The following is a 14,732-nucleotide window of genomic DNA, read 5'->3' as shown; positions in this document are numbered from 1 at the left end:
AGGCCGAGGGGAGTGAGCCGGAGGACCTGTCCACTGCCACCACAGAATATGAAGCTGACGGGTCCGAGGCTGAGCTCTCCGAGGGGGCGGAGGCAGCTCCAACAGCTGACAGCAGCACAACATCTCTCCCCGCCCCCTCCATTGCCATCACCGGCCTCCCACTTGCTCGTGTCCCTTCCTGGCGTGCTAGGTCACCAAGTCTCTCCTTCCTGCCAGGCACCGCACCCCCTGCCCCTGTCTCCACTGCTGCCGCCAATGCCGAGTCTGTGGACATCCTGAGGCAGTTGCAGGTTGGTCAGGCTGCAATGCTTAATGTCCTCCATGGCCACAGCTGAGTGCTCAACAACATGGAGGCATACTTGGAGGGCATTTCAGCATCGCAGGCTGACCAACGCAACTTGCTGCGGTCTATTGACTCGACACTGACTGCAGCAGTGGATCTCCTGCAGCACTTCGTCCCACCCCCTACCCATGCCCCATCCACACTTCCCACTCCCATGCCTGTCCACAGCACACCCAGACGTAGCCATGCACGCACACCACCAGACACAGGCACCACACCACCAGGGAAGGCAAAGCGCACACCTCCTGGCACGCACACACAGGGTGAAGTAGGCACACCCACTGGGTCGGGGGGAAAATGGAAGACACGCAGCCAGAGTGGGAGTCCACATTCCTCACGACCACCACCCTCCAAATCCACTCCCCTCAGCTCTCCTGGCCAAGAGTCGGACACAGGGTCAGTCCTGCCCAGTCTGTCCATCAGCCCCAGTGTGGCACCACCCCGCAAGCGGTGGAGGCAGGACACCGGCAGGGGAGTTGAGTCCCCCCCTGTCCACACCCCCCCCCAGTGGCGCTGTGACCCATGCCTCTAACCCCCCCCCTCCTTGGGGCCTGTGGTTCCTTCGGGTGCAGGGGAGACGCTGGGCTACCTTTGCAGTAGTGTGCAGCGCCGTGCTCGAATCCACCTTTGGCGCTGCCCCACCCCCTGTGTTGGAGTCGTCCGTCCCTGCACCCACAACACCTCCCCTTGGCCCTCCTGTCCCTGCGGTGCCTGGTCCTTCCCCCCAACATGATGCCCCCCCCTGTGGAAGACAAAGGAGTCTGACTGTGCAGGCAAGCTAGGGGACACACATACCACTGTGTCCCCCATCCGGATTAGAGTCATGGACACCCCTCCTGTGTCTGGGCACTGCTGGGGGGACTCTACACCCACCCCTCCTGTGTCTGGGCACTGCTGGGAGGACTCTGCACACACCCCTCCTGTGTCTGGGCACTGCTGGGGGGACTCTACACCCACCCCTCCTGTGTCTGGGCACTGCTGGGAGGACTCTGCACCCACCCCTCCTGTGTCTGGGCACTGCTGGGAGGACTCTGCACCCACCCCTCCTGCGTCTGGGCACTGCTGGGAGTGATAGGCACCCACCCCTCCTGTGTCTGGGCACTGCTGGGAGTGATAGGCACCCACCCCTCCTGTGTCTGGGCACTGCTGGGGGGACGCTACACCCACCCCTCCTGTGTCTGGGAACTGCTGGGAGGACTCTGCACACACCCCTCCTGTGTCTGGGCACTGCTGGGAGGACTCTGCACACACCCCTCCTGTGTCTGGGCACTGCTGGGAGGACTCTGCACATACCCCTCCTGTGTCTGGGCACTGCAGGGAGTGATAGGCACCCACCCCTCCTGTGTCTGGGAACTGCTGGGGGGACTCTACACCCACCCCTCCTGTGTCTGGGCACTGCTGGGAGGACTCTGCACCCACCCCTCCTGTGTCTGGGCACTGCTGGGAGGACTCTGCACACACCCCTCCTGTGTCTGGGCACTGCTGGGGGGACTCTGCACCCACCCCTCCTGTGTCTGGGCACTGCTGGGAGGACTCTGCACCCACCCCTCCTGTGTCTGGGCACTGCTGGGAGTGATAGGCACCCACCCCTCCTGCGTCTGGGCACTGCTGGGTGGACTCTGCACCCACCCCTCCTGTGTCTGGGCACTGCTGGGAGGACTCTGCACCCACCCCTCCTATGTCTGGGCACTGCTGGGTGGACTCTGCACCCACCCCTCCTGTGTCTGGGCACTGCTGGGGGGACTCTACACCCACCCCTCCTGTGTCTGGGCACTGCTGGGAGGACTCTGCACACACCCCTCCTGTGTCTGGGCACTGCTGGGAGTGATAGGCACCCACCCCTCCTGTGTCTGGGCACTGCTGGGGGGACTCTACACCCACCCCTCCTGTGTCTGGGCACTGCTGGGAGGACTCTGCACACACCCCTCCTGTGTCTGGGCACTGCTGGGGGGACTCTACACCCACCCCTCCTGTGTCTGGGCACTGCTGGGAGGACTCTGCACCCACCCCTCCTGTGTCTGGGCACTGCTGGGAGGACTCTGCACCCACCCCTCCTGCGTCTGGGCACTGCTGGGAGTGATAGGCACCCACCCCTCCTGTGTCTGGGCACTGCTGGGAGTGATAGGCACCCACCTCTCCTGTGTCTGGGCACTGCTGGGGGGACGCTACACCCACCCCTCCTGTGTCTGGGAACTGCTGGGAGGACTCTGCACACACCCCTCCTGTGTCTGGGCACTGCTGGGAGGACTCTGCACACACCCCTCCTGTGTCTGGGCACTGCTGGGAGGACTCTGCACACACCCCTCCTGTGTCTGGGCACTGCTGGGAGTGATAGGCACCCACCCCTCCTGTGTCTGGGCACTGCTGGGGGGACTCTACACCCACCCCTCCTGTGTCTGGGCACTGCTGGGAGGACTCTGCACCCACCCCTCCTGTGTCTGGGCACTGCTGGGAGGACTCTGCACACACCCCTCCTGTGTCTGGGCACTGCTGGGGGGACTCTGCACCCACCCCCCCTGTGTCTGGGCACTGCTGGGAGGACTCTGCACCCACCCCTCCTGTGTCTGGGCACTGCTGGGAGTGATAGGCACCCACCCCTCCTGCGTCTGGGCACTGCTGGGTGGTCTCTGCACCCACCCCTCCTGTGTCTGGGCACTGCTGGGAGGACTCTGCACCCACCCCTCCTATGTCTGGGCACTGCTGGGTGGACTCTGCACCCACCCCTCCTGTGTCTGGGCACTGCTGGGAGGACTCTGCACCCACCCCTCCTGCGTCTGGGCACTGCTGGGAGGACTCTGCACCCACCCCTCCTGTGTCTGGGCATGTACGCTCCATACATACACTGTTGGGGTGGTGGTACACTCCATACATACTCGGGTGGGGGTACGGTCTGTACATACACTGTTGGGGTGGGGGTACGCTCCATACATACGTGGGAGGGGGTACGGTCCGTACATACACTGTTGGGGTGGGGGTACTCTCCATACATACGCGGGTGAGGATACGCTCCATACATACGCGGGTGTGGGTACGGTCCGTACATACACTGTTGGGGTGGGGGTACACTCCATACATACGCGGGTGTGGGTATGGTCTGTACATACACTGGTGTACATACACGGGTGGGGGTACGGTCCGTACATACACTGTTGGGGTGGGGGTATGCTCCATACATACATGGGTGGGGGTACGGTCCGTACATACTCTGTTGGGGTGGGGGTACGCTCCATACATACGCGGGTGGGGGTACGGTCCGTACATACACTGTTGGGGTGGGGGTATGCTCCATACATACACGGGTGGGGGTACGGTCCGTACATACACTGTTGGGGTGGGGGTATGCTCCATACATACATGGGTGGGGGTACGGTCCGTACATACTCTGTTGGGGTGGGGGTACGCTCCATACATACGCGGGTGGGGGTACGGTCCGTACATACACTGTTGGGGTGGGGGTATGCTCCATACATACACGGGTGGGGGTACGGTCCGTACATACACTGTTGGGGTGGGGGTACGCTCCATACATGCGCGGGTGGGGGTACGGTCTGTACATACACTGTTGGAGTGGGGGTACGCTCCATACATACGCGGGTGGGGGTACGCTCCATACATACGCGGGTGCGGGTACAGTCCGTACATACACTGTTGGGGTGGGGGTCGCTCCATACATACGCGGGTGTGGGTACGGTCCGTACATACACTGGTGTACATACACGGGTGGGGGTACGGTCCGTACATACACTGTTGGGGTGGGGGTACGCTCCATACATACATGGGTGGGGGTACGGGCCATACGTACACTGTTGGGGTGGGGGTACGCTCCATACATACGCGGGTGGGGGTACGCTCCATACATACGCGGGTATGGGTACGGTCCGTACATACACTGTTGGGGTGGGGGTACGCTCCGTACATATGCGGGTGGGGGTACGCTCCATACATACACGGGTGGTGGTACGGTCCGTACATACACTGTTGGGGTGGGGGTACGCTCCATACATACACGGGTGAGGGTACGGTCCGTACGTACCCGTGCCCACGCTGTGGAATGCTTGAGCGGCCCGTACCCAGGCCTTTGGCACATGGGTACGGGCCGTACTGCCATTGTTGGGGTGACGTGGGTGTGGGCGTGGTACGACTTGTACCCACGCTCTTAAGGCGTGGGTACGGTAAGTACCTGTATTGTTGTGTTGCCGGTTCGCGTCGTCACCCACTTCCGTTGTGGCGGACGCTGGCATTGCTGGACATGCCCCCACCCCCTCGAAGTGACCAGGGCCTGGAGGTCAGGTATGTCCAGGGCATGTGTGCTGTGTGACTTGGGTGGGGGTTTTGTGTCCTGCCCCTGCCCCCCCCTTTACCCCTGGGTGTTGTTCTGACCTGCGGCGTCTGCGTTGGTACCTGTAGAGGAGGTCGAGTGCTATGAGGGCCGGGATGACACGTAGGTTCGGGTCCATGTCTGTCCGTCGCGTACAGGTGCTCCTTGTGCGCGTCGTCCTGATTTCCCGGCAGTTTTTGGCTGCCGGAAAATATTCTCCGTGCGGGATGACGTCGGTGCAAATCGTACTTCCTGGTTCGTGGAACGCAGGCTGCATACGTCCCGACGTCATGTCGGCGCTTTTCCGGGTGTCATTTGTATGTTTATTTTCGTCGGTTGGTGTTTTGTACGAATCGTTCGGAAATAGTGTTTCCGTGCGAATCGTACTTGCATGTTTGTAAAGTTTTACAACCGGGTACGAGTCGGACGGAGAAAACACTCCGTCCGACGGTTCGTACCCGGTTTCTCCAGGATCCTAATCGGCACCAGAGTATTAGGAGAACTGACAGGAGAAGAATGGACACCTGCAGGAGGAGCAGAAGGCAAAGAAGAGCTAGGATCAGGAGATGAAGGCACAGAGGTTAAGACTAACGGAAAAACTGGCAAGGTCGGTGATACTGGAGGTGGCAAATGCGGAAGAGCCGGAACAGGCGGAAATACCACTGGCGGCTGAACAGGCTGTAACGGCTGAGGTATATTGGCACTTTGCGCATAGGGCGGAGGAAACCTTAATAAGTGGGACATTAGGGGATCTTCTTCTATATCTTTCTTATTATTAGAAGGAGAAACAGGCAACACCGGACAGCATTTATCTATCGCCATACGATGTTGTCTTTCTGAAATTTCAGTCGCATTATCAATTTCATCGTCTTTGAACTGTTGGGCAGCCTGTATAATTGTCATACCCTGTGCTTTCCTATCTCGTTTTGCTTGTTTAATTTCTTTCTGTTTGGCTTCCTTACGCCAAAGACGGAAAGAGTCAAACATTGCTGGCCGGGCTTTTCTTTTAAATAAAACTGCTTCCAAATTATCTAGCACATCAGGATCAAAACTACCATTTTCTGGCCATTTGAGAACTCCATCTTTCTTTGTGTATCGGGTCCATGTCTCGTTAAAGGCAATGGGGCCGATACCATGTTTCGAATAGAGCTCATATGTGGGAGTTCCAACCGAAGGAATCGAACAAGAGTCCTCAAGTCGGGGATCCCTATTACAACCAAGACAACAAATTCTTCCAAACTTAGTCAGACCAGGCATCTTGAGATGTCTCCGTACTGTTCACAAACTTCAAGGGAGTAAACCTCAGTTTACGCAGCACAAATGCACTTACCCTCGGCTTTATCTTTTGCAAAGGATAAATCTAAGAAACCAAAGAAATTAATCAAAACAAACTTGTGGGCGCGACCCACGAAGATACTTAACTAAGGACATCTTCTTCCACCAACAGAGGCCCGTCTATCGTCTCGCCTTACCATACATCATCAAAGGAATGGCCAAAGCAGGGCGGCAGTCAGGGCAGCCGTCATCAGTAGCCGTCAGGAAGGAGTAACCGCGCTGCAAAAGACCTTCGGACCACTTTCAACATACAGGGGTCGCTTAGCGTGGCTCGCGAACCCTCCGGAATTTTCTTGCGGGGTTCCTCACGACCTTCGAGCAGAACCGGTACCACTGAAGCCGCCCCACGCTGGGCACCAGTTGAAGAACCAGAACCTTTTGGGCCTGGCGGCGCAGGGTACGCCCAAAGTCTCCGGAGTTCTCCTGCTTCGCTACACAGAGACACGGGACACTCTGGTGCCGATTACGATCCGGTAAAAACCGTGTACGAACCGTCGGTCGGAGCGAATTCCCCGTCCGACTCGTACCCGGTTGTAAAACTTTACAAACATGGAATTACGATTCGCACGGAAACACCATTTCCGCACGAATCGTAAAAAACACCGACCGACGAAAATATACATACGAATGTGATCCGGGAATGCTGCGACGTGACGTCGGGACGCTGTCAGGCAGAGTTTCACGACCCAGGAATTACGATTCGAACCGACAGCAGTCCGGACGGCAATATTTTCACGGCACCCAAAAAGTGCCGCAAAAGCGAAGTACGGCGCGAAATGACCAGAGTAGGTGGCCCGGTACGTGCCGTACCCCCCCCAGCCCCCGTAGGTACGTGCCGACCCCCCCCAGCCCCCGTAGGTACGCGCCGACCCCCCCCCAGCCCCCGTAGGTACGCGCCGACCCCCCCCCAGCCCCCGTAGGTACGCGCCGCCCCCCCTGTGTGTACACCCGTGTACGTGTCGACCCCCCCCGTGTACGTTCGAGTCGTACCCCCCCGTGTACGTTCGAGTCGAACCTCTCCGTGTACGTTCGAGTCGTACCCCCCCGTGTACGTTCGAGTCGTACCCCCCCGTGTACGTTCGAGTCGTACCCCCTGTGTACGTTCGAGTCGAACCCCCCCGTGTACGTTCGCGTCGTACCCCCCCGTGTACGTTCGAGTCGAACCCCCCCGTGTACGTTCGAGTCGTACCCCCACCCGTGTATGTACTGGGGGTACGCACCGTACATACACGGGTGGGGGTACGACTCGAACGTAGACGGGGGGTACGACTCGAACATACACGGGGGGGGTACGACTCGAACGTACACGGGGGGTTCGACACGTACACGGGTGTACATACAGGGGGGTTCGGCGCGTACCTACGGGGGCTGGGGGGGTTCGGCGCGTACCTACGGGGGCTGGGGGGGGGTCGGCGCGTACCTACGGGGGCTGGGGGGGGGGTCGGCGCGTACCTACGGGGGCTGGGGGGGGTCAGCGTGTACCTACGGGGGCTGGGGGGGGTCGGCGTGTACCTACGAGGACGTGTCGGACACATTTTCCGACCCGAGGACGTGTGGGGAATGATTCCCAATGCGGTTCGTATGGACTTTTTACCATGCGAATCGTGATTGCCAGTTCGTACGGCACTTGTACGATTCGTACGGTAAAAAGACCGGATACGAGTCGCACGGGGATATTTTTTACAGGATCGTGATCGGCACCTCTGTCGGCGTTAGAATATCAGATTTATTTAGCTGCAGCTAGTACAGTTATCCTAGAAGTACACAAAGTAGGTTCTCAGGAGACTGCCACTTCACTCTGTGGCACATCAAGTTAAATACCATACAATCACATAATTATTAATGGATCACTGACTAAATATCGAAGGTCACAATATCGACCTACAAAAATATCGGAACAAAAATATCGATGACAAGAATATCGACATCCTATCTACAACATGGTAAGTACAAAAATATCGATAATTAAAAATCGATGTCAAAAATATCGTTAGTAATAAATATCGTTTCTTTTTTAGTTTAATAATATATGTAAAATAATACTTATAAATAAAATAAACATAATTACATATATTTCATAATGTTAAAAATTCATAAATATAATTTAATAAAAAATTAATTAAACATATGCATATAATATATAATATATATACTTACTTAATAATGTTTTAATAATTATTTTAATAAATTATATAAAAATATAAAAAATTTCAAAAACATTACACACATAAAACAATAACATAAATACAAATTAAATAATTATGTATAACAAATTAAATAATTACATTTAATTTAAATATTGTTAAAATTAATTATATACTACATTAGCTAAAATAATAAAAAAAATATTAAATAGCAGAATAAAACTACTACTCCAGCTCCAAAAAAAACAACAGAAAGGAAAATGTTGGATAGCGGATATCAAAAAATTACTATATCCACTCCAGATAGTGTAACAGTAGAGAAAGTGTTGGATAACGTAGAGATATAAATTACTATTCCGACTCCAGGGACTGCAGAAGTAAGGAAAGTGTTGGATAGCGTAGGGGTAAAATTAACTATTCCAACTCAAAACAATGCAACAGTAGGGAAAGTATTGGATAGCGTAGGGGTCAAAATTACTTTTCCCACTCCAGAGAGTGCAACAGTAGGGAAAGTGTTGGACAGCGTAGAGGTAAAAATTAGTATTCCCACTCCAGACAGTGCAACCGTAGGGAAAATGTTGGATGGCGTAGGGGTAAAAATTACAATTCCCACTCCATACAGTGCAACAGTAGGGAAAGTGTTGGATAACGTAAGGGTAAAAATTACTATTCCAACTCCAGGGAGTGCAACAGTAGGGAAAGTGTTGGATAGCGTAGGGGTGAAAATTATTATTCCAACTCCAGAGAGTGCAACAGTAGGGAAAGTGTTGGATAGAGTAGGGGTAAAAATTACTATTCCAACTCCAGAGAGTGCAACAGTAGGGAAAGTGTTGGATAGCGTAAGGGTAAAAATTACTATTCCAACTCCAGAGAGTGCAACAGAAGGGAAAGTGTTGGATAGCGTAGGGGTAAAAATTACTATTCCAACTCCAGAGAGTGCAACAGTAGGGAAAGTGTTGGATAGCATAGGGGTAAAAATTGCTATTCCAACTCCAGAGAGTGCAACAGTAGGGAAAGTGTTGGATAGCGTAGGGGTAAAAATTACTATTCTAACTCCAGAGAGTGCAACAGTAGGGAAAGTGTTGGATAGCTTAGAAGTTAAAAATAACATACTTATAAATAAAATAATTCTTTAACCCCTTCCATGCTCATGACGGAACGGTTCCGTCATGAGCCACGGTTGAGCTGTGCTCATGACGGAACCGTTCCGTCATGAGCCCGCCCGCGCTCGAACCCTTCAGCACCGCGGCGGAATTCGCCCAGCGCTGAAGGGGTTAAAATAATTAATAATTTAATTATTAAATAACTCAAAATTGCTTACAAATACCAATATTTATTAAAAACATAACTACCAATAAATAATTAATTAGCAATAAATTATTAATAAATACCAATAAATAATAATTAGTGATTATTAATTACCAATTAAAAATTATTTAACAATTACATATTTTATACACTAAGGTGCCGATTAGGATCCTGGAAAAACCGGGTACGAACCGTCAGTCGGAGCGTTTTCTACGTCCGACTCGTACCCGGGACAAAAACATTACAAACATGGAAGTACGATTCGCACGGAAACACCATTTCCGTACGAGTCGTAAAAAACACCGACTGACGAAAATATACATACGAATGTGATCCGGGAATGCTCCGACGTGACGTCGGGACACTTTCAGGCAGCGTTTCACGACCCAGGAAGTACGAATCGAACCGACAACAGTCCGGACGGCAATATTTTTACGGCACCCAAAAAGTGCCGGAAAAGCGAAGTACGCCATGAAACGACCAGTTTAGGGGGCCCAGTACGCGCCGTACCCCCCCCCAGCCCCCATGAGTACGTGCCGAACCCCCCGTGTATGTACACCCGAGTACGTGCGAGTCGTACCCCCACCCGTGTATGTACGAGTCGTACCCCCACCCGTGTATGTACACCTGTGTATGTACGAGTCGAACCCCCACCCATGTATGTACACCCGTGTATGTACGAGTCATACCCCCACCCGTTTATGTACACCTGTGTACGTACGCGCTGGGGGTACACACCGTACATACACGGGTGTACATACACGGGTGGGGGTACGACTCGTACATACACGGGTGGGGGTACGAATCGTACATACAAGGGTGTACATACACGGGGGTTCTGCGCGTACATACGGGGGCTGGGGGGGTGTTCGGCGCGTATGTGGGCACATGTCTCCATGGTTGCTATGGGAGTTCGGTGTGGACGGTGTTTTTTCCATACGGTTGTGACATCGGACGCACGGGATGGATCGTACTTGCGCGGTCGGACTTCACTTTTCACGTTTGTACGGTAAATCGTCCGGGGACGTGTCGGACACATTTTCCGACCCGAGGACGTGTGGGGAATTATTCCCAATGCGATTCGTATGGAGTTTTTCCCATGCGAATCGTACTTGGCAGTTTGTACGGCACTTGTACGATTCGTACGGTAAAAAGACCGGATACGAGTCGTACGGGGAACATTTTTCCAGGATCCCAATCGGCACCAAAATTATTTATCAAACATTAATTACCAATTCAAAAAAATTAAACAATTACATATTTTTTATAGCCAAAAACCTAATTATTATACATTAATTACCAATTAATAATTACTTATTACTATATTAATTAGAAATATCAATAAATAATATTGAAACATATTTAATTACCAATTGATTATTAATTAACAATAAATTATTTTTCAGAACCAAAATATTATCATTTAAAATATTTACCAATTAATAATTAATCTCCAATTAATTAATTATCAATACCCAACAACAAATTTAATAATTACTTAATTAGATTTCAATTACTTCCAACACTATTCCCCTATAAACGCACAAAACACTCAAATAATAAAATAATACAGTTATCATAATTATCAATTAATCAATTAATAAAAACGAATTACCAATTAATAAAAATTCATTACCAATTAATAAAAATTCATTACTAATTAATAAAAATTCATTACCAATTAATACTTAATTAACAATAATATAATTACATATAACATATAACCCACAACTCGCTACAGAATTTAAACGCAACATTTATTTAAAATAATTTTATAATTCCTAAAAATGTATAATTCATTTCATATAATTTAATTACTTCCCACCCTAATCCCCTATAAACCCACAACCCGCTACAGAATTTAAACGCAAAAATTATTTAAAATTAATTTATAATTCCTAAAATTTTATAATTAATTTTATATAATTAAATTACTTCCCACCCTGTTCCCCTATAAACCCACAACCCGCTACAGAATTTAAACCCAAAAATTATTTAAATTAATTTATAATTCCCAAACATTTATAATAAAATTCATATATTTAAATTACTTCCCACCCTATTCCCCTATAAACCCACAACCCGCTACGGTACTAAAACACAAAATTAACTTAAAAAACCCATTATGAACATATACAAATTGTATACATATATTTTAAAACCAATAGAACACTTAACAAAAAATAATTAACACATACAAATTAAATACATAATAAAATACATAGCAATATTATAAATATCGATATTAGTGACATCGATATTAGTAACATCGATATATTTGATATCGATATTACTAACTTCGATATTACTAACATCGATATAAAAAAAATCGATATCGATATTACTTACCTTAGGGTCGATATTGTGTCCATCGATATTCTTGACATCGATATTGTGTCCCTTCGATATTTAAAACTCGATATTAGTGTATCTCGATATTTCATTTTCGATATTTTGGCAGCTCACCATTATTAATAAAATGCCCTCCCAGAGCATACAAGAAAGAGCCAATAAGGAAAGTTGGAAAACAAGGTGGAACCAATAAGAAAGGTTCCAAAACAGAAGTGTCAGATAACTCGAAGAGACCTCTCCTCCAATTGTGTTTGTCATCCCACCCTCAAGCTAATACATTAACAGATTCATAACTAACTTGCAGGTGGCGAGATACGTTTGTGTGTGTTGGAGGACAGTCTTGAAACAAGAGAATGCTAGCAGGAGACAGTGAAGGCCAGTCGATAAGATAAGGTCAGGAAAGAATAGTGTGAGCCAACAGATAGTTGAGACAGGGATTAGAAAAGCTAGACAGGGATTAGTGTACTCGGCTAGTTCTAACACCAGCTTTGCAAATAGAGGCCGAGGGCGTATTTCGACACCAGGCTACAGAAAAAGCAGAATAGACTTTGTTCGCCGTGCTGCCTGAGTGATGGCAACACAAAATGGCGGCGGGCCACAAAATGGCTGGTCGATACGATTGTGATCGAAAATCGAAGTTCCTCAGAATATGTTCTTGGTAACTAAGGACTTCAAGGTTTCCCAGGGTTTCATACTGAGGCACAGCTAGCAGAAATTCTTGAGATTTTGACCCAGAATATGGAATCTCCCGATAGCAATGTATAGGGAAAAATAAAAAATAGGTGCATTTTAACTCCCCCAAAAATATTGAGGGGTCGATTCCGATCCTGGATTTTTTTTTCCCCTACCACTCGTATCCGGATTTTTTTACGTACGAATCGTACAAGTCCCCTACAAACGGCGAAGTACGATTCGTATGTGAAAAATACATACGAATAGCCTCGGGAAAGTCTACGAGACGTCCCCGGACAGTTTTCCATACAAATCGTAAAACCGAAGTCCCAGCGCGCAAATACGATCCGTACCACCCATCCGAAAACACAAGCGCACGGAAAATGCCCCGTACGGAGCGAACTTTGTACGACCCCTACCCCGAGTACACTTGTGCCCGGGGTATGCGTCGTACGGCCCCCCCAGCCTCCCACCCCTACTGCGTACGTCCACACCGTACCCCCCAACCCACATATGTACGGACTGTACCCCCCACCCACGTATGTCCGCACTGTACCCCAGGTGTACCCCAATCCTCGCGTATGTACGGACCATAACCCCACCCCCCCATATGTACGGACCGTACCCCCAACCCACGTATGTCCGCACCGTACCCCAGGCGTACCCCAATCCTCGCGTATGTACGGTCTGTACATACGCGAGGATTGGGGTACACCTGGGGTACGGTGCGGACATACGCGGGTGGGGGGTACGGTCCGTACATACAGGGGTGGGGGTACGGTCCGTACATATGCGGGTGGGGGGTACGGTGCAGACATACGCACCGTACATATGCACTGTTGGGGTACGCACCGTACATGATGACACGTACGATGTGGGTGATGGCATGTACGTTGCGTACTGGACCCCTTTTCCTCGTGCATCGCGGCGTACTTAGCTTTTCCGGCACTTTTTGGCTCCCGTAAAAATATAGCCGTGCGGAGTGCTGTAGGTACGCGCTGTCCAGGATCAGAATTGTATGTATTTTTTAGCCGTACGGTGTTTTGTACGATTCGTACGAAAATGGTATTTCTGTACGAATCGTACTTGCTGGTTTGTAAGGTGGAATTCCAGGGTACGAGTCGTACGTAGAAAACGCTCCGTACAACCATTTTACCCGGGTTTTACGGGATCGGAATCGGCACCTAAATATACCTGTATCTTAAATATTAATGGAAGTTTCATTAAATATATCTATTTTAAATGTAGAATAAAATTAAAAATGCTACAGCGCAATTAAATTAATATTGCATTTAAAATTTTATAAATCAAAACATATAAAACTTAAAATATTTTTGTAAGTGTAAATTAAAAAAATCTATTTCCACCTAAAGGAACATTATTTTTTTCCTCAAACTTTCTTTATTAAGTTTAGTAAGGCAAACTCCTGCATTGACAGCAAGGGTGTGAGTGTCATACACAATTTTCACAATAGATGGGCCTCTGAGTGAAAAACAAATAATTGAGTGTATTATCACTATCAATTCAACACAGGTGTCTTTTCGAGTCAATTGCCCAATTTTGCCCCCTTCCCCCAAATACCCCAAAAACTAATTAGCATGAGTGGAGAATCTGATGTAGCTAAGGATGTGTGAGGAACCAAAAACATCAAGGTTGAGAAGAGAAGCAGGGCTGGGCCCAACAGGTCCATAGGGCTAACATAAGTCTCTTTGGATATCAGATTTGGAAAAGGTGGAGTGCTCTAGTATGTGTAGGACAAGAGAAGAGCTGTAGGTGTTCTGGGAGAAATCGCACCAAGGGGCACCATAGATATTCCAAATTTTGTGGTTCTGTAAAAGGGCATTTGTCATACATTCCATGGTTAGGCCCTGCCATAGGTGGACATGCCACTGCGACATTCAGGGGGCATCCGGTTTCTACCAGGCTGCGGCTAGAGCCATCTTAGCTTCCCAAAGCCTAACCATAGGATGGAGCAGTCTCCAGAGTTTTGACACTTGAGGAACTCATCTCTCAGCCCCAGGAGAATGAACTACGGATTGCTCAGCAGAGGGTACTACAAGATGTCATTTATTTGGGCCAGTATCTCAGACCAGTAGTGTTTAACAAGACAATCCCAACAAATAGGTTTAAAATCTCCAAGTAGCACACAGCACCTCCAGCATAGCACAGACATGGATGTTTTAAAGTTTATTCGGATATAAATACCAATCATAAAGATCCTTGTAGTGTGCATCTCTCAGTCTTAGTGAGTGATTGAATC

Source organism: Triturus cristatus, chromosome 5_2, assembly GCF_964204655.1.
Source record: "Triturus cristatus chromosome 5_2, aTriCri1.1, whole genome shotgun sequence".
NCBI classification, from domain to species: domain Eukaryota; kingdom Metazoa; phylum Chordata; class Amphibia; order Caudata; family Salamandridae; genus Triturus; species Triturus cristatus.
Note: the sequence above shows the minus strand (reverse complement) of the source record.